This window comes from Triticum aestivum, chromosome 6A (assembly GCF_018294505.1).
Source record: "Triticum aestivum cultivar Chinese Spring chromosome 6A, IWGSC CS RefSeq v2.1, whole genome shotgun sequence".
In the NCBI taxonomy this organism is placed as follows: domain Eukaryota; kingdom Viridiplantae; phylum Streptophyta; class Magnoliopsida; order Poales; family Poaceae; genus Triticum; species Triticum aestivum.
In genome coordinates, this window is record NC_057809.1 from 506,182,248 (window position 1) to 506,208,516 (window position 26,269).

At 45.7% G+C, this 26,269-nt stretch overlaps 1 pseudogene; it reads right to left on the reverse strand.

Annotated features, from left to right (window-relative positions):
* Positions 1-1,876: 1,876 nt before the first annotated feature.
* LOC123129665 (prolyl endopeptidase-like) lies at positions 1,877-4,316 on the reverse strand (annotated as a pseudogene).
* Positions 4,317-26,269: the final 21,953 nt, after the last annotated feature.

The following is a 26,269-nucleotide window of genomic DNA, read 5'->3' on the forward strand; positions in this document are numbered from 1 at the left end:
CGTGTACCCTCGACGCCGGGGGTGATGCACCGCAGCTCACATCGAAGGAGACCTGCCGGAAGCGCGGTACACAAGACAATCCGGCGGGCGCTTTTGAGGACCCGAAACCCCACACGCCCGGGAGGGACCCCGTCAGGGCGCGTAGCGGCTATGGGCTGCCCTAGGTCGACCTGATCGCCCCTAGGGCCTCTAGGTTCGCCGCCCTACAATGAAGAAGAACGAACGAAGAACGAGGAAGAAGAAGAACAAGGGAGAAGGAAAAGTAAAGGTAAAAGATGTAGATAGATTTGTTCGATTGTGTGTTGTTCAATCGGCCGTCACCTCTCATATATTTATGAGGCAGCTGGACTTCCCGTACAAGAAAAGGACTAAAAATTCCGTCCAAAACACCAAAAACCCTAATCTAACTCGGACAGGAATCTTTGGTAATTTCCTGGACCAACTCGGTCTCACTGATTAGTTTGCTTCGGTCCCACCGAGTGGACGTTGCAAACTTTCTGTAACTTTCTGTAATTTTTCGGATCAACTCGGTCTCACTGAGTCAATCAACTCGGTCGGTCCGAAATGACTCTGCACCTTCTGTTTCTGACCTTATTTTGTCTCCACAGGTTGCATACGACCTCCCATTTAGACGTTCTTTATATCAAAATCAATCGTTTCGACGAGACGCACAACTTTCATGTTGAAACAGTTTCCATCAGAGGCCATATTGATTGAGTTTTATGCATTTCTGTACTCTGGTGTCAACATAAGCATCTCTGAACTTGTCATAACTTTTGAGTCCGAGCTCCGTTTTGGACCATCTTCATATCCATCTTGATCTTCTAGAAGAGAGACATTCCAAGGTGACTTCCAATCATAAGTTTGAATTGGTCTTGATATAACCTATGCTAATTTTATGACTGTGCCAATTTTGAGCGTCAACAACAATCATACCATAGGCTAGCTTCTAGGGTTTAGCCTCTCTGATCTCGTGGTAGATCTACTCTTGTACTACCCATATTATCAATATTAATCAAGCAGGACATAGGGTTTTACCTCCATCAAGAGGGCCCGAACCTTGGTAAAACATCGTGTCCCCTGCCTCCTGTTACCATCTGACCTAGATGCATAGTTCGGGACCCCCTACCCGAGATCCGCCGGTTTTGACACCGACAACCCCTTTTATCACGTTGGTTGCAAGGTTCTTGATTTTTGTGCAGGTACTAGGCGATTTGCGTGTAGTCTCCTACTGGATTGATACCTTGGATCTCAAAAACCGAGGGAAATACTTATGCTACTTTGCTGCATCACCCTTTCTGTTGGAAATATCCCTAGAGGCAATAATAAAATGGTTATTATTATATTTCTTTGTTCATGATAATTGTCTATTGTTCATGCTATAATTGTGTTATCCGGAAATCGTAATACATGTGTGAATACATAGACCACAACACGTCCCTAGTGAGCCTCTAGTTGACTAGCTCGTTGATCGAAGGATAGTCATGGTTTCCTGACTATGGACATTAGATGTCATTGATAACGGGATCACATCATTAGGAGAATGATGTGATGGACAAGACCCAATCCTAAGCTTAGCTCAAAGATCGTGTAGTTCGTTTGCTGTAGCTTTCCTGAAAATGGGGAGGTTATCATTGGAAAGGATAGTAGTAACGATGGGGGAAACGTTGATGCTTTTGATTATCCTCATGAAGAACCTACTATTTTACACAATAAAAAGTTTCGGATTGGTAGTGGTAATATTATTGGAAAAGGAGTTATTCAAGATTTATTTACTTGTGTCGGTGCTTTGCCCACTGATACGTCTCCATCGTATCGACTTTTCCAAGCACTTTTGACCTTGTTTTGGACTCTAACTTGCATGATTTGAATGGAACTAACCCGGACTGGCAGCCAGTGGAATTCCTCCTCCGTCTCCGAGCAGCCGAAATCGCAAGCCCATGCACGACCTGGATGCATGGCATACACTCACAAGGTGACCACTGTGGACACAAACAGGATGCGGTTTTCAGAGGAGAGGCGACAGGCAAAACCTATGGTGAACTTGTGGAACCGAAGCATGTCCATGACACCGACGTGAGCCAGAGCACAGCCAAAGAGACCGGGCCGCTGCAGTCACAAACAATGAAACAATCTCCGCTCACTACTGGAACAAATGAGCTGCAACAATCTGCAACAAAATTATAAAGACTAGCCAGCTTTACCTGGTTGATGCAGGCGGCGACCAAGAGGCCGCCGTTGCTCCCGCCTTCGATGCACAGCCGGCTCGGGCTCGTGTACCCAGCGGACACGAGGAACTCGCTGGCGGCGATGAAGTCGTCGAAGCAGTTCTGCTTGTTCGCGAGCGAGCCGGCCTTGTGCCAGTCCTCCCCGTACTCGCCGCCGCCCCGGATGTTGGCGACGCACGTCACGAACCCCAGGTTCCTCATGAGGATGACGCGGGCCGCGCTGAACTGCGGCGTCATGCTCATGCCGAACCCGCCGTAGCCAAAGAGCAGCGCCGGGTGTGACCCGTCCAGGACGATCTTCTTCCTCGACACCACGAACATCGGGATCTTGGTCCCGTCCTTGCTCGGGTAAAACACCTGAAAAAACAAGCAAGCAAGATCAACTGAACTGCAAATACACCACACATGGTTCTTGAGAAAAGCAAATGTACCTGCTTTTCTTCGAAATCCGTGCGATCGAAGCCCGGGACGGTGATCTCTCTGTATATGCTCATCTTAGGAGCCCTGGAGCTGAGATCACACCTGTAGACGATCCCCGGAGTGAGGAAGCTCGAGTACTCAACGAACACCTCGGCGTCACCACGCCTACCGGTGATCCCGTTGACGCTGCCTATGTCGATGGGTATGCCGTGGAGCAGCTCTCCGGTGGCCAGGCTCCTCATCTGCAGCACGTACTTGACATCCGACAAATAGTTCACCAGAAGCTTATCACCATGGTGCCCTTGTTCATCATGTCGTATCTCCTCATCCGTAGCTCCGTTTTGGGCATATAGCATATCAAAATGTTTGTCTCAGAGAGTACATCATTTTGTTCCATTGCATCATTTTCATTTGAGTTAATCTTGATGCCCGAAATGCTGTTAGAAGAGTGCTACTTCAGATAATTGTCAGATCTACTACTCCATTTAGATATTTGTCATTTTTGCCATGATTATTGTGTGCATGATATGCCCATGAGCTCTACATATGTTTTGTTAAGGGTTTTGCCATCTTTCCAGAGGTGCAACCCATGTATTTTTGTGATGTGTGTGGTGACTAGCACAAGCTTGCAAAGTGAGGCACTTGGTAATTCTGTTTTCAGGGACTTAGCATTTCCACTAAGTCCTTGACCTGTTTATCTCATATGGCCATATGTTCATGTCGTTTTCTAGTGATTCGTGCCTCTTTTGAGGATGATCATTAAGGATGTTTTATTAATATTGTAGTGCTCTATCCATCCATGTCGTTGTTTGCAATTATGGAGCACCCTAGCTTGAGTCAATCGAGCTCTACTTTTGTCACTTCGTGAATCCGGGCAGATTGTCTACTTGTTAGCAATTTTGCCGGGGATGTTGTAGTTGATCCGTGCATGCTATGTTATTGTTCTTGCCATGTCTAGCTTGCATTTTGTGTATTCTTGATGGATGTATGCTTAGCTTTTCATGACTTGCTCCGTAGTGAGTGCATCGAGCTCGTAAACATGCCTACTTGAAATCTGTTTTCAGCATGTGCCAGTTTTCGCTTAAGTCTGAAAACTGATTATGCTTTTGCTATGTTCACATGCTTGCTAATATGTTTTCTGATCCCTTTTGGCTCAGGGTCACTAAGGGACTTTTGTTAAGCTTTTTGAGTAGCTCCATGCCATGTTTTGCTTTGTCATGTTCAGGTCCTGTAGCATGTAGTTTTGTTGCTCCAAAGAGTGCTACCTGATCTGGGATTTCAGACAAGTGTTAATTTCACTAAGTCTGAAATCTGTTTGCCATATGCATTTTTGCCATGCTTGTTTGAACCTGTTAATGGATGAATTGGCCGTATCTCAGTGCTAGACTTTTGTTAAGCATCTTGAATGCATCCCTGCCATGTATTTTGTTGTCATGTTTGAGTGTTGTAGCATGTTCATCTCATTGCATTTAGATGGCTACTTGCTGTAAATCACAGACCGGTGTCATATTTGAATCGCTTGCCATTTCCAAACCGTAACTCCGATTCCGGTGATCTTTATATCGTTTTAAAGCGATTTCACCTCATCTTTCCAGTGGCACACTTGGTATTCCAAGTTGGGGCCAGGTTCATGCATCCCTTGTCAAATCTTGCATATGCATCCTGCATCGCATCTCGCATAGCATACCATCATTGCATCATATTGTTTGAGCTTTGCACGTGGTTGATCGTGTCCTTGTTGCTTGTTTGTCTTGTTTGGATAGAGCCGGGAGACGAGTTCGCTAACGAGGAGCCCGTTGAGTTTGCTTTCGAGGATCCAGTCAACTCTAAAAACTTTGCAGGCAAGATGATCATACCCTCGAAATCACTACTATCTTTGCTTTGCTAGATGCTCGCTCTTTTGCTATGCCAATGCTACGATGCCTACCACTTGCTTTCAAGCCTCCCAAATTGCCATGTCAACCCTCTAACCCACCATCTCCTAGCAAACCGTTGATTGTCTATGTTACCGCTTTGCTCAGCCCCTCTTATAGCGTTGCTACTTGCAGGTGAAGAATGGAGACCGTTCCTTGTTGGAACATTATTTACTTGTTGGGATATCATTATATTGCCATGTTATCTTAATGCATCTATATACTTGGGAAAGGGCGGAAGGCTCGGCCTCTCGCCTAGTGTTTTGTTCCACTCTTGCCGCCCTAGTTTCCGTCATATCGGTGTTATGTTCCCGGATTTTGCGTTCCTTACGCGGTTGGGTTATAATGGGAACCCCTTGATAGTTCGCCTTGATTAAAGCTTTTCCAGCAATGCCCAACCTTGGTTTTACCATTTGCCACCTAGCCTCTTTTTCCCTTGGGTTTCCGGAGCCCGAGGGTCATCTTATTTTAAGCCCCCCCTGGGCCAGTGCTCCACTGAGTGTTGGTCCAAACTAGAGTCCTGTGCAGCGCCCCCTCGGGGAAACTCGAGGTTTGGTTTTAGTTGTATGGAGAGTTCATCTGAGTGTGCCCTGAGAACGAGATATGTGCAGCTCCTATTGGGATTTGTTGGCACATTCGGGCGGTGTTGCTGGTCTTGTTTTAACCTGTCGAAGTGTCTTGAACAACCGAGATACCGAGTCTGATCGGAACGTCTCGGGAGGAGGTCTATTCTTTCGTTGACCGTGAGAGCTTGTCATGGGCTAAGTTGGGACTCCCCTGCAGGGATTTGAACTTTCGAAAGCCGTGCCCGCGGTTATGGGCAGATGGGAATTTGTTAATGTCCGGTTGTAGATAACTTGAGCCTTAACTTAATTAAAATGAATCAACAGTGTGAGTTACCGTGATGGTATCTTCTCGGCGGAGTCCGGGAAGTGAACACGGTGTTGGAGTAATGCTTGCGCAGGTTGTTCTCTAGTTTCTCACTCGCGCTTTGCCTCCTCTTCTCGCCCTCTTTTGCGAATAGGTTAGCCACCATATATGCTAGTCTCTTGCCGCAGCTCCACATATATTCACCTTACCTTACCCTTTTAAGCTTAAATAGTCTTGATCGCGAGGGTGCGAGATTGCTGAGTCCCTATGGCTCACATATTACTATTACACTAGATGCAGGGCCTGATGATTCCGCTCCAAGTGACGCGCTCGAGCTCAAGTGGGAGTTCGACGAGGACTCTCAGCGATACTATGTTTCTTTTCCTGATGATCTGTAGTGGTGCCCAGTTGGGGTGATCGGGACCATGTCGCGTGTTGGGTTGTCTTTTATTTTGGCGCCGTAGTCGGGCCATGAGTGTTGAATGTTGTAATGCTATTTATGTACTTGATTGACGTGGCGAGTGTAAGCCAACTATGTTATCTCCCCTTTTATTATCTATATTACATGGGATGTTGTGAAGATTGCCTAACTTGCGACATTGCCTTCAATGCGATTATGTCTCTAAGTCGTGCCTCGACACGTGGGAGCTATAATCGCATCGAGGGTGTTACAGTACCCCCACACGAGCAGTTTGTAAAGCTACTGTTGTGCCCAAAGCACGAAGACCACCACAGCTAACCCAAACTCCATGTTTAAAGCAGAAGAGCAACTGTTCTCAGGTCAGATTCCGTAGCTATGGTCCATACTCCTTTGCTGTTGCATCACTGTATTTACTCATACCAACTACTTTCGAATTTGAAGGATCTAGTTGAAACTCCAATGGCGCAACAGGTATGTTTTAAACCTATTTCTTTAACTGGATTGTTGTTCTAACTTCTTGCTCTATGTTGATTTTAGTTTAAGTTGTACAAACAGTTATGTTCTCATGTGATGCACATTACAAGTGCTGCCAATGCTGTGTAGTTTCTCACACTTATATTCTGTCTATGCTGCTGTGTCTTAAAAATATATGAGTTGAACTATGTCTCTATCTTGATTAGGGAACATAAACTAGAATGATATGGACAATACAGTGACCATAGTACATAGATATATGTTTGTTTCATGTTGTTATCCTGTCCACCTTACTATTGAACCGGTTTACCAAAATGAGTTCCGTATACTACAAGCTAAACCTGTGATGTGTCTGCTTGTTTCTCTTGTAGTATGCAAACAGAATATTGGAGAAGAGCACCCCACTATGCAATGGTAGAGAAAGTAATGCAGATAAGGTTCAAGATAGTGAGACAACCCTGTTGGTCTCCAAGAAAGGTGATAAAAACAATCTTGTAGACAGTGAGAAAACCCCACAGTCCTACGTTGATGTAGTGTTCGAGTTACTGGCCAGTACCGCTAGCACAAGCTCTTCGAACTCGCTGCCTGAATCACTTAGGCTTCTTTAGTCTCAGCTACAAGCTGAAAGGCATCAGTCAGATGTGCTGCGGCAAGAAGCCGAAGGATTGAGGAAGTCCCTGCAGAATTCAGATGCGTACTTTCTTGTGCAACAGCAAGTGCTGGAGGATTTAAGTGCCAAACAAGAGAAAGTTAATAAGCTTGCTAAGCATCTTGACATCATTATGGGTACCCAGGATATTGTTTCTTGAACTCTTCTAAAGTGGTTTCAGTTCTGGACTTGTTTTGATGCGGCGTTTATATGCTGCTTTGTTCCCTATATTTGCACTGGTGGCGAACTTTGATGCCCAGTGGATGTAATATGTCTAATAGCCGTGATAGCCTAGCATAAGTTGCTTGCTTATTTATTTCCTTGTTGTCTTGTTTATTTGTTTGCTTGTAGTCAGTGTAGTTCTTTTTCCGCGGTTTGCTAGTGGCTGCAGTAACCTATTTTTAAAACAAGGCCACAATAACCATGGGCTAATATTTACTGTAGTGACACTGGGCCTCCTACGGGCCGTAGAAATAGTGGGCCTTCTACAGGCCGTAGAAACAGTAGGCCTTCTACGGGCCATAGAAACAATGGGCCTTCTATGGGCCGTAGAAACAATGGGCCTTCTACGGGTCGAACCTTCGAACTATGAAGAAGTGATGGCGGTCCCGAATTCTGAGAAATGGCTGGAAGCCATGAAATCCGAGATAGGATCCATGTATGAAAATGAAGTATGGAATTTGACTGACTTGCCCATTGATCGGCGAGCCATAGAAAATAAATGGATCTTTAAGAAGAAGACAGACGCGGATGGTAATGTGACCATCTATAAAGCTCGGCTTGTCGCTAAGGGTTATCGACAAGTTCAAGGGGTTGACTACGATGAGACTTTCTCACCCGTAGCGAAGCTGAAGTCCATCTGAATCATGTTAGCAATTGCCGCATTCTATGATTATGAGATATGGCAAATGGACGTCAAAACGGCATTCCTTAATGGTTTCCTTAAGGAAGAATTGTATATGATGCAGCCGGAAGGTTTTGTCGATCCTAAGAATGCTGACAAGGTGTGCAAGCTCCAACGCTCGATTTATGGGCTGGTGCAAGCATCTCGGAGTTGGAACATTCGCTTTGATGAGATGATCAAAGCGTTTGGGTTTATGCAGACTTATGGAGAGGCCTGCATTTACAAGAAAGTGAGTGGGAGCTCTGTAGCATTTCTCATACTGTATGTGGATGACATACTGTTGATGGGAAATGATATAGAATTCTTGGAAAGCATATAGGCCTACTTGAACAAGTGTTTTTCAATGAGGGACCTTGGAGAAGCTGCTTATATATTAGGCATCAAGATCTATAGAGATAGATCGAGACGCCTCATTGGTCTTTCATAGAGTACGTACCTTGACAAGATATTGAAGAAGTTCAAAATGGATCAGTCAAAGAAGGGGTTCTTGCCTGTATTGCAAGGTACGAGATTGAGCACGGCTCAATGCCCGACCACGGCAGAAGATAGAGAAAAGATGAGTGTCGTCCCCTATGCCTCGGCCATAGGGTATATCATGTATGCTATGTTGTGTACCAGACCTGAGGTAAACCTTGGCGTAAGTCTGGTAGGAAGGTACCAAAGTAATCCCGGCATGGAACACTGGACAGCGGTCAAGAATATCCTGAAGTACCTGAAAAGGACTATGGAAATGTTTCTCATTTATGGAGGTGACGAAGAGCTCGTCGTAAAGGGTTACGTCGATGCTAGCTTTGACACAGATCTGGATGACTCTAAATCACAAACCGGATACGTGTATATTTTGAATGGTGGGGCAGTAAGCTGGTGCAGTTGCAAGAAAAGCATTGTGGCGGGATCTACATGTGAAGCGGAGTACATGGCAGCCTCGGAGGCAGCACAAGAAGCAGTCTGGGTGAAGGAGTTCATTACCGACCTAGGAGTCATACCCAATGCATCGGGCCCGATGAATCTCTTCATTGACAACACTGGAGCTATTGCCCTTGCCAAGGAGCCTGGGTTTCACAGGAAGACCAGGCATATCAAGCGTCGCTTCAACTCCATTCGTGAAAGTGTTCAAAATGGAGACATAGAGATTTGTAAAGTACATACGGACCTGAATGTAGCAGATCCGTTGACTAAACCTCTCCCTAGAGCAAAACATGATCAACACCAGAACTGCATGGGTGTTCGATTCATCACAATGTAACTAGAATATTGACTCTAGTGCAAGTGGGAGACTGCTGGAAATATGCCCTAGAGGCAATAATAAAATGGTTATTATTATATTTCTTTGTTCATGATAATTGTCTATTGTTCATGCTATAATTGTGTTATCCGGAAATCGTAATACATGTGTGAATACATAGACCACAACACGTCCCTAGTGAGCCTCTAGTTGACTAGCCCGTTGATCAAAGGATAGTCATGGTTTCCTGACTATGGACATTAGATGTCATTGATAACGGGATCACATCATTAGGAGAATGATGTGATGGACAAGACCCAATCCTAAGCTTAGCTCAAAGATCGTGTAGTTCGTTTGTTGTAGCTTTTCTGAATGTCAAGTATCATTTCCTTAGACCATGAGATTGTGCAACTCCCAGACACCGTAGGAGTACCTTGGGTGTGCCAAACGTCACAACGTAACTGAGTGACTATAAAGGTACATTACAGGTATTTCCGAAAGTGTCTGTTGGGTTGGCACGAATTGAGACTGGGATTTGTCACTCCGTATGATGGAGAGGTATCTCTCGGCCCACTCGGTAATGCATCATCATAATGAGCTCAATTTGATCAAGTGGTTGATCACGGGATCATGCATTACGGTACGAGTAAAGTGACTTGCCGGTAACGAGACTGAACAAAGTATTGGGATAACGACAATCGAGTCTCGGACAAGTAACGTACCGATTGACAGAGGGAATTGTATACGGATTGATTGAATCCTTGACATCGTGGTTCATCCGATGAGATCATCATGGAGCATGTGGGAGCCAACATGGGTATCCAGATCCCGCTGTTGGTTATTGACCGGAGAGGCTTCTCGGTCATGTCTGCATGTCTCCCGAACCCGTAGGGTCTACACACTTAAGGTTCGGTGACGCTAGGGTTGTAGAGATATTAGCACACGGTAACCCGATGTAACATCCCAAAATTCTAAATTTTGGAATGTTATAATAAATAGATAGATTTGATTGATTGTTTGATTGATTGTCTGAAAGTGAGTGAATTCAAAACTTTTGAAAGTTAAATGAGAGGGAATAAAAGGACTTTCCCAAACTTTCATATTTGCTTTCTGCTCTCCATGAATTCAAATTCTTTTCAACACAAAACCCTAGAGAGAAGATGACATGACTTCTTCCATTTAAAATGAAAAGGGTGTTTGAAAAATATTTGAATTGCATTGGGAAATATTTTCCAATTCAGAAACTTTATACAACTCAATTATTTTCACGAGAGAAGATAAAATGACTTCTTCAAATTATGAAATATGAGTTGGGAGTTTCAAAGGATCAATTTCAAGTCCTTTTGGAATTAATTTTCAATTTAGATTTATTTGAGTTTTATTCAAATTATTTTTCTCCAAAAATAAAATATATGTAAAATAGGGTAACATGATTCCCTACGTTAGAAAATTAGAGAAAAATTAATTTGATATCATTTTGGTATTTTTAAAATGATTTTAGTTGGATTTTAATAGACCAGTAGCACTCTTTGTTTTATCTGAATTTGTGTGGATTTTATTTCAAGTTATAAAAATGTTCATGTCGTAGAAAATCTTTTTCTGAAAATTTGATATATAATATGCCTATATAATATTTTTAATTATCTCATTTTATTATTTTATTTGTCTGGAAATGTTTTTTTTAATTCTTCCCGCCGTAACTGGGCCGGCCCAGCTCCCAGCCGAGGCCTAGCCCAGCTCGCCCGACCGCTCCCATCTCCCTCCCGTGCGGGAGTCCGCCGCCCGCACGCCTCGCCAGCGCCGCCGTGACCGGGCGGGAATCCGCAGCTTCGCCCCGGCCCCTCGTGCAAGGAATCGCCTCGCGCCCCCTCTTAAAAGGCACGCCCGGTCCCGTTTCCCTCGGAGCCCGAGCCGCCAGAAGCCGCGCCGCCGCCGCCGGATCTCACCGCCGCCGGAAGCCGTAGCCGCCGCCCTCATCGCCATCGACCGCCGCCGACGCCACCACTGCAACCGCCGCTCCACGCCGCCCCTCCCCATGCTCTTCGCTGCCTCCCGCGACGCCCGGAGCCGCCGCTCGGGCCGAGACCGAAGCCGCCGCCGTCGTCCTCCCCGACTCCGGCGATCGCCGCGGTAACCGCCGCCTCCCGTCCGTTGGATCTGGATCCAACGATCCAGATCTTTCTGTTTTTTTGTTTCGTTTTGTTTTTGTATTATTTTAGAGAACGTTCGCTGGTTAGAGTTAGAAAGTGAGCGTTCGCTCAGTAGGTTTTTTTCTTTTTCTGCTTATTTTACATCAGGGACCTATCCATGAATATAATTATTTACAGATTGGCCCCTAGTTTTCAAACGACCACAACTCTTTGCTCGTTTATCCAAATCCAACGAAACCAACGCCCACGTCTTCTTTATGATCTCCTCTATCCAGTAATCCAACTCAAACATGTTTTTGAAAAGTTTAAAATTTGAATTAGATCAGATCTGAATTCAAACTTCGTTTGATCATAACTTGAGTTTCGTAGCTCCGTTTCAGTTGATTCTTTTTGCAAATCGAAGCTCTTGACCTAAACATTCTAATAAGGCCAAATTCACATAATTTTGGTACTGTTAGAAATTGTTTTATGTTGCAAGAGTTATTTTCTTGGTTTTCAAGTTTTCCGAATCGTCTTCTTCGTTCTTTCTGGTCTTCTGAGTGATTGCTTATGTGAGGTTACTATTGCTTGCTCCCGATAGATTGACCGGAGTGTGACGAGTAGAGCTATCAAGATTTTTGAGTGTGAATCATCTTCATCAACATTGCAGGCAAGTTCACACTTTGATCATACCCCCTTTCATACCCAGTTTTATTGCATTAGATCAATCCTCAAACATTGCATGATTAGGATCTAATTAAATTGTGGGATGGGAAGTAGTTGACGTAGTACCTATTACCTGTTTGTTATCAAACCCTTGGGAGTTACTATTACGTTATGCTTATAGTGCCATGCTATGCTCGGAGACGTGGATTGGATTTTGAGAGTATCCATGACCGATGTGAGATTGTTAATTAATGGTTTACTTAAGGTGGCAACTTAAACACACATCTGGGTGGATTGAGGTACCTAGTTATTCCAGGATTGCGTGTCTAGGCACCTGGGTAGACCAGGATTGCCTGTTTTTTTATGGACCGCCACCCAGGCTCAAAGGGATCATGAGATTATTCATACTAGAAACTTCCGTGTGCAGCCACAAGCTATTATGGGCTCTAGAATAGTTGATTAAGTCGTGTGAACTCTTACAGTGGTAGACTAGCAGATGTAGGGGTTGTAGGTGGTACAGTCTACCCATCGTAAGGTGCAAACGCTTCTGAAAGACTATGTCTCGGTCATCTCTTTCTCAAACACCTTGTAGTGCGAGAAATCCAACGGAGGAGATCGAGTCTTGTGGGGAAAAGTGCGCAAACCTCTGCAGAGTGTATAAACTAATCAAGGTTAGCCGTGTCCCCGGTTATGGACATCTTGAGTATATAGTTCTTGGATTATCCTGTTGATCTCATCACGTTACTTTAAATGAATATTGTTGGGTTTTAATGATGTTACTTAATTGGGATTGAGAATGCTGTCAACCATTGTCAATGTTTAACAACCACCATGATAGTTAAATAAAAATTTATTCCTTTGGAGTAGGGAAAAATTGGCTTTTCGCAAAAACATATACCATAGAGCTTTTCCACCAGCCATATATGCATGTAGTGATAGCCATTGTTCATCATTCTCTATGGTGTGAATTTGCCAGTACATTCAATGTACTGACCCTTTGTGGCTGCAACGTCTCATGTTGCAGGATTTTCTCACGACGAGTAAGTGATACGTTAGGGTTACGATTTCTACACTCAACTTTGCCGTTGGTGTTGATTGGAATCCACAACCTTGTTACTTCCGCTATTTTGGATTGAGGTAATAGTATTTACATTACTTTTTACATGTGATTTACCTCTGTTATAAATCCTCGAGTACTATGTGTGTGAGCATACCGATCCAGGGATGACACTTAAGCACAGAGACTTGACCGTCTGAGGTCGGGTCGCTACACCCAAAAGTTGTTCGGAGTCCCGGATGAGATCCCGAACGTCACGAGGAGTTTAGGAATGGTCCGGAGGTAAATATTCATATATAGGAAGTCCAGTTTCGGCCATCGGGAAGGTTTCGGGGGTCACCGGTATTGTACCGGGACCACCGGAAGGGTCCCGGGGGTCCACCGGGTGGGGCCACCTATCCCGGAGGGCCCCATGGGCTGAAGTGGGAGGGGAACCATCCCCTAGTGGGATGGTGCGCCCCCCTTGGGCCTCCCCCTGCGCCTAGGGTTGGAAACCCTAGGGGTGGGGGGCGCCACCCTTGCCTTGGGGGGTAAGGCACCCCCTTTGGCCGCCGCCCCCTAGGAGATTGGATCTCCTAGGGCCGCCCCCCTAGGCACCCTATATATAGTGGGGGGGAGGGAGGGCTGCGCACCCAAGCCCCTGGCCTCTCCCTCTCCCTCCCGTGACACTCCTCCATCTCCCAGCGCTTGGCGAAGCCCTGCCGAGATCACCGTTGCTTCCACCACCACGCCGTCGTGCTGCTGGATTTTCATAAACCTCTCCTTCCCCCTTGCTGGATCAAGTTGGAGGACATGTCTTCCAACCGTACGTGTGTTGAACGCGGAGGTGTCGTCCGTTCGGCACTAGGTCATCGGTGATTTGAATCACGTCGAGTACGACTCCATCAACCCCGTTCTCTTGAACGCTTCCGCTCGTGATCTACAAGGGTATGTAGATGCACTCCTCTCTCCCTCGTTGCTAGATGACTCCATAGATTGATCTTGGTGATGCGTAGAAAATTTTAAAATTCTGCTACGTTCCCCAACACTTTCCTCTTCAAGGGAAAACCAACGCATGCTCAAAGGTAGCATTCTCGAACCCGTAGGGTCCGCACACTTAACGTTCGATGATGATCGGTATTATGAGTTTATGTGTTTTTATGTACCGAAGGAAGTTCGGAGTCCCTGATGAGATCACAGACATGACGAGGAGTCTCGAAATGGTCGATACATGAAGATTGATATATTGGAAGACTATATTCGGACACCGGAATAGTTCCGAGGTGTATCGAGTATTTTCCGGAGTACCGGGGGGTTATTGGGCCTCATGGGCATAGTGGTGGAAGAGAGAAGGTAGGCCAAGGTGTGGCGCGCGCCCCCTAGCGCAAACTGAATTGGACTAGGGGGCAGCCCCCCTTTCCTTTTCTCCTCCCTCACCTTCTCGCTTCTCCTTGTTGGAAAAGGAAAGGGGGCGCCGAATCCTACTTGGGGTAGGATTGCCCCCCCACGGCGCGCCTCCTCCCTGGCCGGCCTCCTCCTCCCTTCCCCCTTTATATATGTGGGAGGGGGGCGCCCCAAAGGCACACCAAAGTTTCCCTTAGCCGTGTGTGGTGCCCCCGTCCACAGAAACACACCTCGGTCATATCGTCGTAGTGCTTAGGCGAAGCCCTGCACCGGTAACTTCATCATCACCGTCACCACGCCGTCGTGCTGATGAAACTCTCCCTCGGCCTCAGCTAGATCAAGAGTTCGAGGGACGTCACCGAGTTGTACGTGTGCAGATCGCAGAGGTGCCATGCGTTCGGTACTTGATCGGTTGGATCGCGAAGACGCTCGACTACATCAACCGCGTTACTAAACACTTCCACTTTCGGTCTGTGAGGGTACGTGGATACACTCTCCCCGCTCATTGCTATGCTTCTCCTAGATAGATCTTGCGTGATCGTAGGAATTTTTTTTGAAATACTACGTTCCCCAACAGTGGCATCAGAGCCAGCTCTATGCGTAGATGTTATATGCACGAGTAGAACACAAAGAGTTGTGGGCGATAATAGTCATACTGCTTACCAGCATGTCATACTTTGATTCGGCGGTATTGTTGGATGAAGCGGCCCAGACCGATATTACATGACCGCATTCATGAGACTAGTTCTACTGCCGCGCTTTGCATACAGGTGGCTGGTGGGTGTCTGTTTCTCCAACTTTAGTTGAATCGAGTGTGACTACGCCCAGTCCTTATTGAAGGTTAAAACAGCACACTTGATGAAAAATTGTTGTGGTTTTTGATGTGTAGGTAAGAACGGTTCTTGCTAAGCCCGTAGCAGCCACGTAAAACTTGCAACAACAAAGTACAGGATGTCTAACTTGTTTTTGCAGGGCTTGCTGCAATGTGATATGGTCAAGACGTGATGATATATAAATTGTTGTATGAGATGATCATGTTTTGTAAAAGTTATCGGCAACTGGCAGGAGCCTTATGGTTGTCGCTTTATTGTATGAAATGCAATCGCCATGTAATTGATTTACTTTATCACTAAGCGTTAGCGATAGTCGTAGAAGCAATAATTGGGGAGATGACAACGATGCTTCGATGGAGCTCAAGGTATCAAGCCGGTGACGATGGTGATCATGATGGTGCTTTGGAGATGGAGATCATAGGCACAAGATGATGATGGCCATATCATATCACTTATATTGATTGCATGTGATGTTTATCCTTTATGCATCTTATTTTGCTTAGTACGGCGGTAGCGTTATAAGATGATCTCTCACTAAATTTCAAGGTATAAGTGTTCTACTTGAGTATGCACCGTTGCAACGGTTCGTCGTGACGAGACACCACGTGATGATCGATAAGATCTACGTTCACATACAACGGGTGCAAGCCATTTTTTGCACACGCGGAATACTCGGGTCAAACTTGACGAGCCTAGCATATGCAGATATGGCCTCGGAACACTGAGACCGAAAGTTCGAACGTGAATCATATAGTAGATATGATCAACATAGTGATGTTCACCATTGAAAACTACTCCATCTCACGTGATGATCGGACATGGTTTAGTTGATTTGGATCACGTGATCACTTAGATGACTAGAGGGATGTCTATCTAAGTGGGAGTTCTTAAGTAATATGATTAATTAAACTTTAATATATCATGAACTTAGTACCTATAGTGTTTTGCATGTCTATGTTGTTGTAGATCAATGGCCTGTGCTACTGTTCCATTGAATTTTAATGCGTTCCTAGAGAAAGCTAAGTTGAAAGATGATGGTAGAAACTACACAGACTAGGTCTGTAACTTGAGATTATCCTCATTGCTGCACAGAAGAATTGCGTCCTGGAAGCACTGCTAGGTGCAAGACCCGTTGCAGGAGCAACGTCGGACATTGTGAACGTCTGGCAGAGCAAAGCTGATGACTATTCGATAGTTTAGTGTGCCATGCTTTACGGCTTAGAGCCGGGACTTCAATGATGTTTTGAACGTCATGGAGCATATGAGATGTTCCAGGAGTTGAAGTTAATATTTCAAGCAAATGCCCAGATTGAGAGATATGAAGTCTCCAATAAGTTCTATAGTTGCAAAATGGAGGAGAAGAGTTTTGTCAGTGAACATATACTCAAAATGTCTGGGTATCGTAATCACTTGACTTAGTTGGGAGTTAATCTTCCGGTTGATAGTGTCATTGACACAGTTCTTCAATCACTGCCACCAAGCTACAAAAGCTTCGTGATGAACTATAATATGCAAGGGATGGATAAGACAATTACTGAGCTCTTCGCGATGCTAAAGGCTGCGGAGGTAGAAATCAAGAAGGAGCATCAAGTGTTGATGGTCAACAAGACCACTAGTTTCAAGAAAAAGGGTAAAGGGAATAAGGGGAACTTCAAGAAGAACGACAAGCAAGTTGTTGCTCAAGTGAAGAAGCCCAAGTATGGACCTAAGCCTGAGACTGAGTGCTTCTACTGCAAAGCGACTGGTCACTGGAAGCGGTAATGCCCCAATTATTTGGCGGATAAGAAGGATGGCAAAGTGAAAGGTATATTTGATATACATGTTATTGATGTGTACCTTACTAATGCTCGCAGTAGTGCCTGGGTATTTGATACTGGTTCTGTTGCTCATATTTGCAACTTGAAACAGGGACTACGGATTAAGCAAAGATTGGCTAAGGACGAGGTGATGATGCGCGTAGGAAATGGTTCCAAAGTCGATGTGATCGTCGTCGGCACGCTACCTCTACATCTACCTTCGGGATTAGTTTTAGACCTGAATAATTGTTATTTGGTGCCAGCGTTAAGCATGAACATTATATCTGGATCTTGTTTGATGCGAGATGGTTATTCATTTAAATCAAAGAATAATGGTTGTTCTATTTGTATGAGTAATATCTTTTATGGTCATGCACCCTTGATGAGTGGTCTATTTTTATTGAATATCGATAGTAGTGATACACATATTCATAGTATTGAAGCCAAAAGATATAAGTTTAATAATGACAGTGCAACTTATTTTTGGCACTGCCGTTTAGGTCATATTGGTGTAAAGCACATGAAGAAACTCCATGCTTATGGGCTTTTGGAATCACTTGATTATGAATCACTTGATGCTTGCGAACCATGCCTCATGGGCAAGATGACTAAGACTCTATTCTCCGGAACAACAGAGCGAGCAACAGACTTGTTGGAAATAATACATACTGATGTATGCGGTCCGATGAGTGTTGAGGCTCGCAGCGGGAATCGTTATTTTCTGACCTTCACAGATGATTTGAGCAGATATGGGTATATCTACTTAATGAAACATAAGTCTGAAACATTTGAGAAGTTCAAAGAATTTCAGAGTCAAGTGGAAAATCATCGTAACAAGAAAATAAAGTTTCTACGATATGATCGTGGAGGAGAGTATTTGACTTACAAGTTTGGTATTCATTTGAAACAATGCAGAATAGTTTCGCAACTGACGCCACCTGGAACACCACAGCGTAACGGTGTGTCCGAACGTCGCAACCACACTTTATTAGATATGGTGCGATCTATGATGTCTCTTACTGATTTACCGCTATCGTTTTGGGGTTATGCTTTAGAGGCGGCTGCATTCAGGTTAAATAGGGCACCATCTAAATCCGTTGATACGACACCATATGAACTGTGGTTTGGTAAGAAATCCAAGTTGACGTTTCTTAAAGTGTGGGGCTGCGATGCTTATGTGAAAAGCTTCAACCTGATAAGCTTGAACCCAAATTGGAGAAATGTGTCTTCATAGGATACCCAAAGGAGACTGTTGGGTACACCTTCATCACAAATCCGAAGGCAAGATATTCATTGCTAAGAATGGATCCTTTCTAGAAAAGGAGTTTCTCTCGAAAGAAGTGAGTGGGAGGAAAGTAGAACTTGATGAGGTAACTGTACCTGCTCCCTTATTGGAAAGTAGTTCATCACAGAAATCAGTTCCAGTGATTCTACACCAATTAGTGAGGAAGCTAATGATAATGATCATGAAATTTCAAATCAAGTTACTACTGAACCTCGTAGGTCAACCAGAGTAAGATCCCCACCAGAGTGGTATGGTAATCCTGTTCTGGAGGTCATGTTACCTGACCATGACGAACCTACGAACTATGAGGAAGCAATGATGAGCCCAGATTCCGCGAAATGGCTTGAGGCCATGAAATCTGAGATGGGATCCATGTATGAGAACAAAGTGTGGACTTTGGTTTACTTGCCCGATGATCGGCAAGCCATAGAGAATAAATGGATCTTCAAGAAGAAGACTGACGCTGACGGTAATGTTACTGTCTACCAAGCTCGACTTGTTGCAAAAGGTTTTTGACAAGTTCAAGGAGTTGACTATGATGAGACCTTCTCACCTGTAGTGAAGCTTAAGTCTGTCTGAATCATGTTAGCAATTGCCGCATTTTATGATTATGAAATTTGGCAAATGGATGTCAAAATTGCATTCCTCAATGGATTTCTTAAGAAGAGTTGTATATGATGCAACCCGAAGGTTTTATCAATCCAAATGATGCTAACAAAGTGTGCAAGCTCCAGCGATCCATTTATGGACTAGTGCAAGCATCTCGAAGTTGGAATAAACGTTTTGATAGTGTGATAAAAGCATATGATTTTATACATACTTTTCGAGAAGCATGTATTTACAAGAAAGTGAGTGGGAGCTCTGTAGCATTTCTGATATTATATGTGGATGGCATATTGTTGATTGGAAATGATATAGAATTTCTGGATAGCATAAACGGGTACTTGAATAAGAATTTTTCAATGAAAGACCTCGGTGAAGCTGCTTATATATTGGGCATCAAGATCTATAGAGATAGATCAAGACTCTTAATTGGACTTTCACAAAGCACATACCTTGATAAAGTTTTGAAGAAGTTCAAAATGGATCAAGCAAAGAAAGGGTTCTTGCCAGTATTACAACGTGTGAAGTTGAGTCAGACTCAATGCCCGACCACTATAGAAGATAGAGAGAAAATGAAAGTCATTCCCCATGCTTCAGCCATAGGTTCTATCATGTATGCAATGCTGTGTACCAGACCTTATGTGTGCCTTGCTATTAGTTTAGCAGGGTGGTACCAAAGTAATCTAGGAGTGGATCACTAGACAGCGGTCAAGAACATCCTAAAATGCCTGAAGAGGACTAAGGATATGTTTCTCGTTTATGGAGGTGACAAAGAGCTCGTCGTAAATGGTTACGTCGATGCAAGCTTTGATACTTATCCGGATGACTCTAATTCACAAACCGGATACATATTTATATTGAACGGTGGAGCTATCAGTTGGTGCAGTTCCAAGCAAAGCGCCATGGCGGGATCTATGTGTGAAGCGGAGTACATAGCTGCTTCGGAAGCAGCAAATGAAGGAGGCTGGATGAAGGAGTTCATATCCAATCTAGGTGTCATACCTAGTGCATCGGGTCCAATGAAAATCTTTTGTGACAATACTGGAGCAATAGCCTTGGCGAAGGAATCCAGATTTCACAAGAGAACCAAACACATCAAGAGACGCTCCAATTCCATATGCGATCAAGTCAAGGAGGGAGACATAGAGATTTGCAAAATACATATGGATCTGAATGTTGCAGACCCGTTGACTAAGCCTCTCTCACGAGCAAAACATGATCAGCACCAAGACTCCATGGGTGTTAGAATCATTACTATGTAATCTTGATTATTGACTCTAGTGCAAGTGGGATACTGAAGGAAATATGCCCTAGAGGAAATAATAAAGTTGTTATTTATATTTCCTTATATCATGATAAATGTTTATTATTCATGCTCGAATTATATTAATCGGAAACTTGGTACATGTGTGAATACATAGACAAACAGAGTGTCACTAGTATGCCTCTACTTGACTAGCTCGTTAATCAAAGATGGTTAAGTTTCCTAGCCATAGACATGAGTTGTCATTTGATGAACGGGATCACATCATTAGGGAATGATGTGATTGACATGACCCGTCCATTATCTTAGCACTATGATCGTTTAGTTTATTGCTATTGCTTTCTTCATGACGTATACATGTTCCTATGACTATGAGATTATGCAACTCCCGAATACCGGGGGAACACTTAGTGTGCTATCATACGTCACAATGTAACTGGGTGATAATAAAGATGCTCTACAGGTGTCTCCGATGGTGTTTGTTGAGTTGGCATAGATCGAGATTAGGATTTGTCACTCCAATTGTCGGAGAGGTATCTCTGGGCCCTCTCGGTAATGCACATCACTATAAGCCTTGCAAGCAATGTGACTAATGAGTTAGTTGCAAATGATGCATTACGGAACGAGTAAACAGACTTGCCGGTAACGAGATTGAATTAGGTATAGTGATACCGACGATCGAATCTCGGGCAAGTAACATACCAATGACAAAGGGAACAATGTATGTTGTTATGCGGTTAGACCGATAAAGATCTTCGTAGAATATGTGGGAGCCAATATGAGCATCTAGGTTCCGCTATTGGTTATTGACCAGAGATGAGTCTCGGTCATGTCTACATAGTTCTCGAACCCGTAGGGTCCGCACGCTTAAGGTTCGATGATGATCAGTATTATGAGTTTATGTGTTTTGATGTATCGAAGGTAGTTCGGAGTCCCGGATGAGATCACGAACATGACGAGGAGTCTCTAAATGGTCGAGACATGAAGGTTGATATATTGGAAGACTATATTCGGACACCGGAATAGTTTCGAGGTGTATCGGGTATTTTCCGGAGTACCGGGGGGGTTCCCGGAACCCCCGGGGGGTTATTGGGCATCATGGGCCTATTGGTGGAAGAGAGGAGGCAGGCCAAGGTGTGGCGCCCCCCTAGCCCAAACGGAATTGGACTAGGGGGCCGGCCCCCCTTTCCTTCCCTCCTCCCTCTCCTTCCCCCTTCTCCTTGTTGGAATATGAATGGGGGGGCGAATCCTACTTGGAGTAGGATTGCACCCACATGGCGCACCTCCTCCACTGGCCGGCCTCCTCCTCCCTTCCCCCTTTATATACGTGGGAGGGGGCACCCCAAAGGCACACCAAAGTTTCTCTTAGCCATGTGCGGCGCCCCCTCCACAGAAACACACCTCGGTCATATCGTCGTAGTGCTTAGGCAAAGCCCTGCACCGGTAACTTCATCATCACCGTCACCACGCCATCGTTCTGACAAAAATCTCCCTCGACCTTAGCTGGATCAAGAGTTCGAGGGACGTCACCGAGCTATATGTGTGCAGATCGCGGAGGTTCCATGCTTTCGGTACTTGATCGGTTGGATCACGAAGACGTTCGACTACATCAACCGCGTTACTAAACGCTTCCGCTTTCGGTCTACGAGGGTACGTGGACACACTCTCCCTGCTCGTTACTATGCTTCTCCTAGATAGATCTTGCGTGATCGTAGGCTATTTTTTTGAAATACTATGTTCCCCAACACATATGTTCTTTGTTTTGTTGTGTGCATGTGTAGGATACTTGGACTTTGTGTCGACTTCCACTTCACGTGAGTTGACCATTCGAGCTCTTGAGAGCGAGCCTCATACATTCTACCACGACTCACTTCTACACCACATTTCCTACCACTTCGGCATTGTGAAGGATGCACAAGGACACGCTTTCGAGGTGATATCCTTCTCTTTTGAGAATCCCAAAACCATGAGCATGCATATTGTGGATCATACTACTTGTGTTGCTTGCACCATGAGATTTATTTGTCATCTTGGACCCCTTGATTGCGCACATGTTAGTGATATCGCTTCCATTCATGATTTTCACGTTTCCATGCATCATGATATTTATGCCTTGTGTGTTGCATCCCATTCTTGGACTACTTGCTTCTATCATATGTTTGGTTTCAATGTCATCACTACACATATGTCATGTCCCATTGATTGCTACACATGCTTGACTTGATTTCCTCACACATGATGAACAATTTCTCTTTCTATTGCTACACATGCTTGACTTGATTGCCTCACACATTGATTTCTACACATGTTATGCTTGGATTGTCTTGCACTTGACCCACGTGTTTAGAGACTTCCTTTATTTGGTGTTGTGAATGATTCCTATGCCTACCAGAGACCTTTCATTGAGTGCTTGATGCATGATTGCTATGACCTAGAGGTAGATGCTTCTTATCTTGTCACACATATTTGTATCACTACCTCACATTTACATGCATGTTCCCATGATGAACTTCACTATGCTCAATTTAAGTGCTTACATGCCATGTCACAATCCTTTGTCACACCTTATGCTATGCCTGATGACCACACTTGTTGGGTGAATCACTACCTGAATGCTTGGTTTTGCACTAATGCTAACCACATTTGTTTTTCCAAATGTTTGTTGTCCTTGCTCATTTTGAAGGAATCACTAGATGGTGCGACATTGGAGAGTGCGCATTTCGAGCTACTAGATGATGAGTACTTGGTGAGCGTCCACTTCTACACAGCGAAGCCATCTCTTTCCCATGGTGATTTGGTTTCCGATCTGAGGTTGGATCTTTCCCAAGGGGGGGGGAGATGATGCGGAGCATCCTACGGACATCACCATGTCAAGAGTCAGTTTGGCAAGTGACACGTGCGACCTCTACTTCGCATACATAAAGGTGAATCATCTCCTTTACACATGCTCACTTGACCCCTTCGAGGATGGTATACTACTTGACATTCCTCTCGTGTGCATGCATAGGTATTGCCGGAGCTTCACGGATGACAAGGAGGAGTGCAAGCGCCAAGCAACACCTACACCATCCACGAGGGAAGCATGGAAGCGAAGACGAAGGAAGTCGGAGCTGCAGAGTCTACAGCGGCCGAACGTCCGATGTACCACCGGACGTCCGACACTCTACAACACCCGGACGACCTACGTCCACCGGACGTCCGGCACGACCACGTCTGGACCAGCCAGGAGATCTACAGTGGTCGGATGACCGACGACCTCCGGACGACCGACAAGTCCCAGCCTCCGGGCGTCCGACGTACACCGGACATCCGATGCCACCTGTCCAGAGAATAAACAACGGACTTCCGACGCGCGCCAGACAACCGGTACCCCACGAGCCATCGGACATCCGACACCAACCGGACGTCTGGTACTTGCCTGTGTGCAGTCGCGGGCCTTTGGCCTTGTATCCCTCTCCCACTTACCCCTTGGTGGCTTAGACTATAAATATACCTCCCCCTTCTCCTTTCTAGGGTTAGAAATGTGATAGCTCATTTGTGAGATAGAGCTTTTCTCATCCATCTAGATCTACTCCATCGAGAGAGACCGCGGCCTCTACGGAGAAGATCCATCTTGGATTCAAGACCCCTAATGGGAAGATCCGTCTAGGATATCATCAAGACCTCCTCATGGAGATGAACTTACCTTGTATCTTTCCTTTTGTTGTTCATGTACCTTGTGGATCTTGTGCGTTTGATTGTCTAGTGGATGTGTGATTGGACTTGTTCTTGAGTGTTTCCCCTTGTGATTTCTCTCTGTTCTTCCCCGTATTCATCGTGTTCTTCGAGGGAATCCACTCCAATCGTGAAAGGTCGGCCTACACTGGGTTAGCCCTGTATCAATTTCTGTGAAGATAAGTGCATGTGCGTCAAGAAGTAGCGAGAAAGGATACTAAGGGCATCTCCAACACCGATCTGCAAAACTCCCGCAACCGTCCCCACAACGCTGTCCGGAGGGCGGAAGCCATCAAACGTCGACCTATATCGGTCTACTGGGCGGTCCGGACGCTATTTCTCCCGCAAACTGGAGACAAAAGTGGGGGAGGTTTGCGGTAGTCCGGACCTATCCCAAGCTCGCTTCTGACCATCGTGGCCCACCCAAAACCCCTCCTCCCTCCTGTGCGCGCATCCCGCCCAGCGCCAGCTCCCCGCATTCATGCCGCTGTAGAGAAGGCGGCTCAGGGCGGAGGCAACCTCTCACTGCCTCTGCCATTGAAGCGGCTCATCGGCCAAGGGCACCGCCTGCTGCATGCCCGGCTAAATACACCTCCTCGCCGCATTCATATGCCTCCATTAAACCCGTGTGCAAGCCGAGAAATCTACTTTGGCCACACGTCCGTTCATGAGCGGGCTGGCATTAAACGCAACGCCGGTTCAGCTCCTCCCGTCCGCCATCTATTTAAACGAGGCCAGACGCCAGACAGGAATCGCACCCCTCCGCCACTCCCCCCATCTCCTCCTTCACCACTCTTCTGATGGCTTTTGAAAGAGCAGTTCTCCGGCATACAAGCCGGCCGGGTGGACCGCCGAGCCACCTTATACGAGCGAGGCAACTCGCTGCTCCACCTCCCGCGCCTAACCCGACAAACCAAGTTGCCTTCCCAAGTCGGCGCATGGTTCAGCAACTCGCCGCTCCAAGCCCACCCAATGAGGAGTGGTGAGTTGCTCCACGCCAGCACGGGCGTCATCGTTGTCGTCAATAATGACATGTCATACCCCACCATAGGTGTCTGGACCGTGCCGCCCGTGTCTGTGACTGCGCCTCCCATGCCTGCGACCACGCCATGCAGGAAGAGACAGAAGCCGGGTGCACGGAAAACGATGAGTCGGTGGCCGACGCCTCCGCATCCTCCGCCATCATCGAGGAGAAGTAGAACACATGAGTCCACTCCGCTTGGGTCCCATGAAGGCCACCGCCTAGGCGACGCCAGCGTACATAGCCGGTGTCTTGCCCAGATCTTCTCTTACGAGGACCTCCGTCGATCCCACATGGGCTCCATGAAAGCGGAGGCGCCGCCTTCCCCTCCCGTTGAAGCATCAGCGAGTGGTTCCACTCCGATGAGTGGTGGGGAATCGAGCTGTCCTTCGCGCTGAAGCATATACCTCCGGGGCTGCCAGCAGTCCAGTGATCGGGCTACCGGGCATAAGGAAGACAAAGAGATCCGCGGGCGGTGATTTAGATTAGGTATTATTATACCTCCAGAGCCGGACTAGCACCGCTTATTTGATGTAAATGTAATGAAATCCATGGTATTTATATGAAAATCCGGTATTTTTATATGAAATCCGTCATGTTTATATGAAATTTGGACGTGTTTGCATGAATTTCGTCTGGTTGGTTTGAGTTGTTGTGAAAATGTATGCGGTTACAGTTGGATGATTGCCTCTCACATCCGTTTCCGCAGACTGCCCCCCCCATCCACGGACGGATGCAGGAGGATTTTTGCAGGTTGCCGTTAGAGATGCCCTCAGGGAGCTTTTTAGTGTTGCAAGGTCGATTTTCATCTGGTCTCTCCATTCCTGCCTTCTGTCTCCTTTCCATCCTCGCTCACCCTGATCGATGTGCTTAATTGCCTTGCACGAAGGTAAGGTCAGCAACTCGTAAGTCCACAAGCTGTCCCACGGCTGCCTTCATTTCCACCCAGGCTAACTAGTAACTAGACCGGCAGCGCGCCTTGGCGCGCGTTGCCGGGTCCTAATGTTTACGACTAAGTGTGTGTGTCAGATATACTACAATTGTGGGGTAATCTTAGCATGTTTATCCAGCACAATAACTTGATGTATATTCTCATGATAAAGTAAAAATATTTAGTCTGTTCAAAAGCAACATGCTGAAGTTGCATCTCCATACCACCAGCTAATCCTCTGTTTGTACTCTCAATTTACTCTTACATATCTCTTAATCGATGATATGTAACTTGGGGGAGATGGATAGCGACATTCGTTGTCACATCTCCTTCGCACCGGACCTCACCACGGCACGCACCGTCACCTTCACCGACGGGGAGATCCTTCTCTGACGAGGGGCTATCCGGCTCATGCTGATCGACCATAGGGGAGTCACGGTGGACGCGTGTTATCTCCGCGAGGGGGAATGCGTTGACATCGGG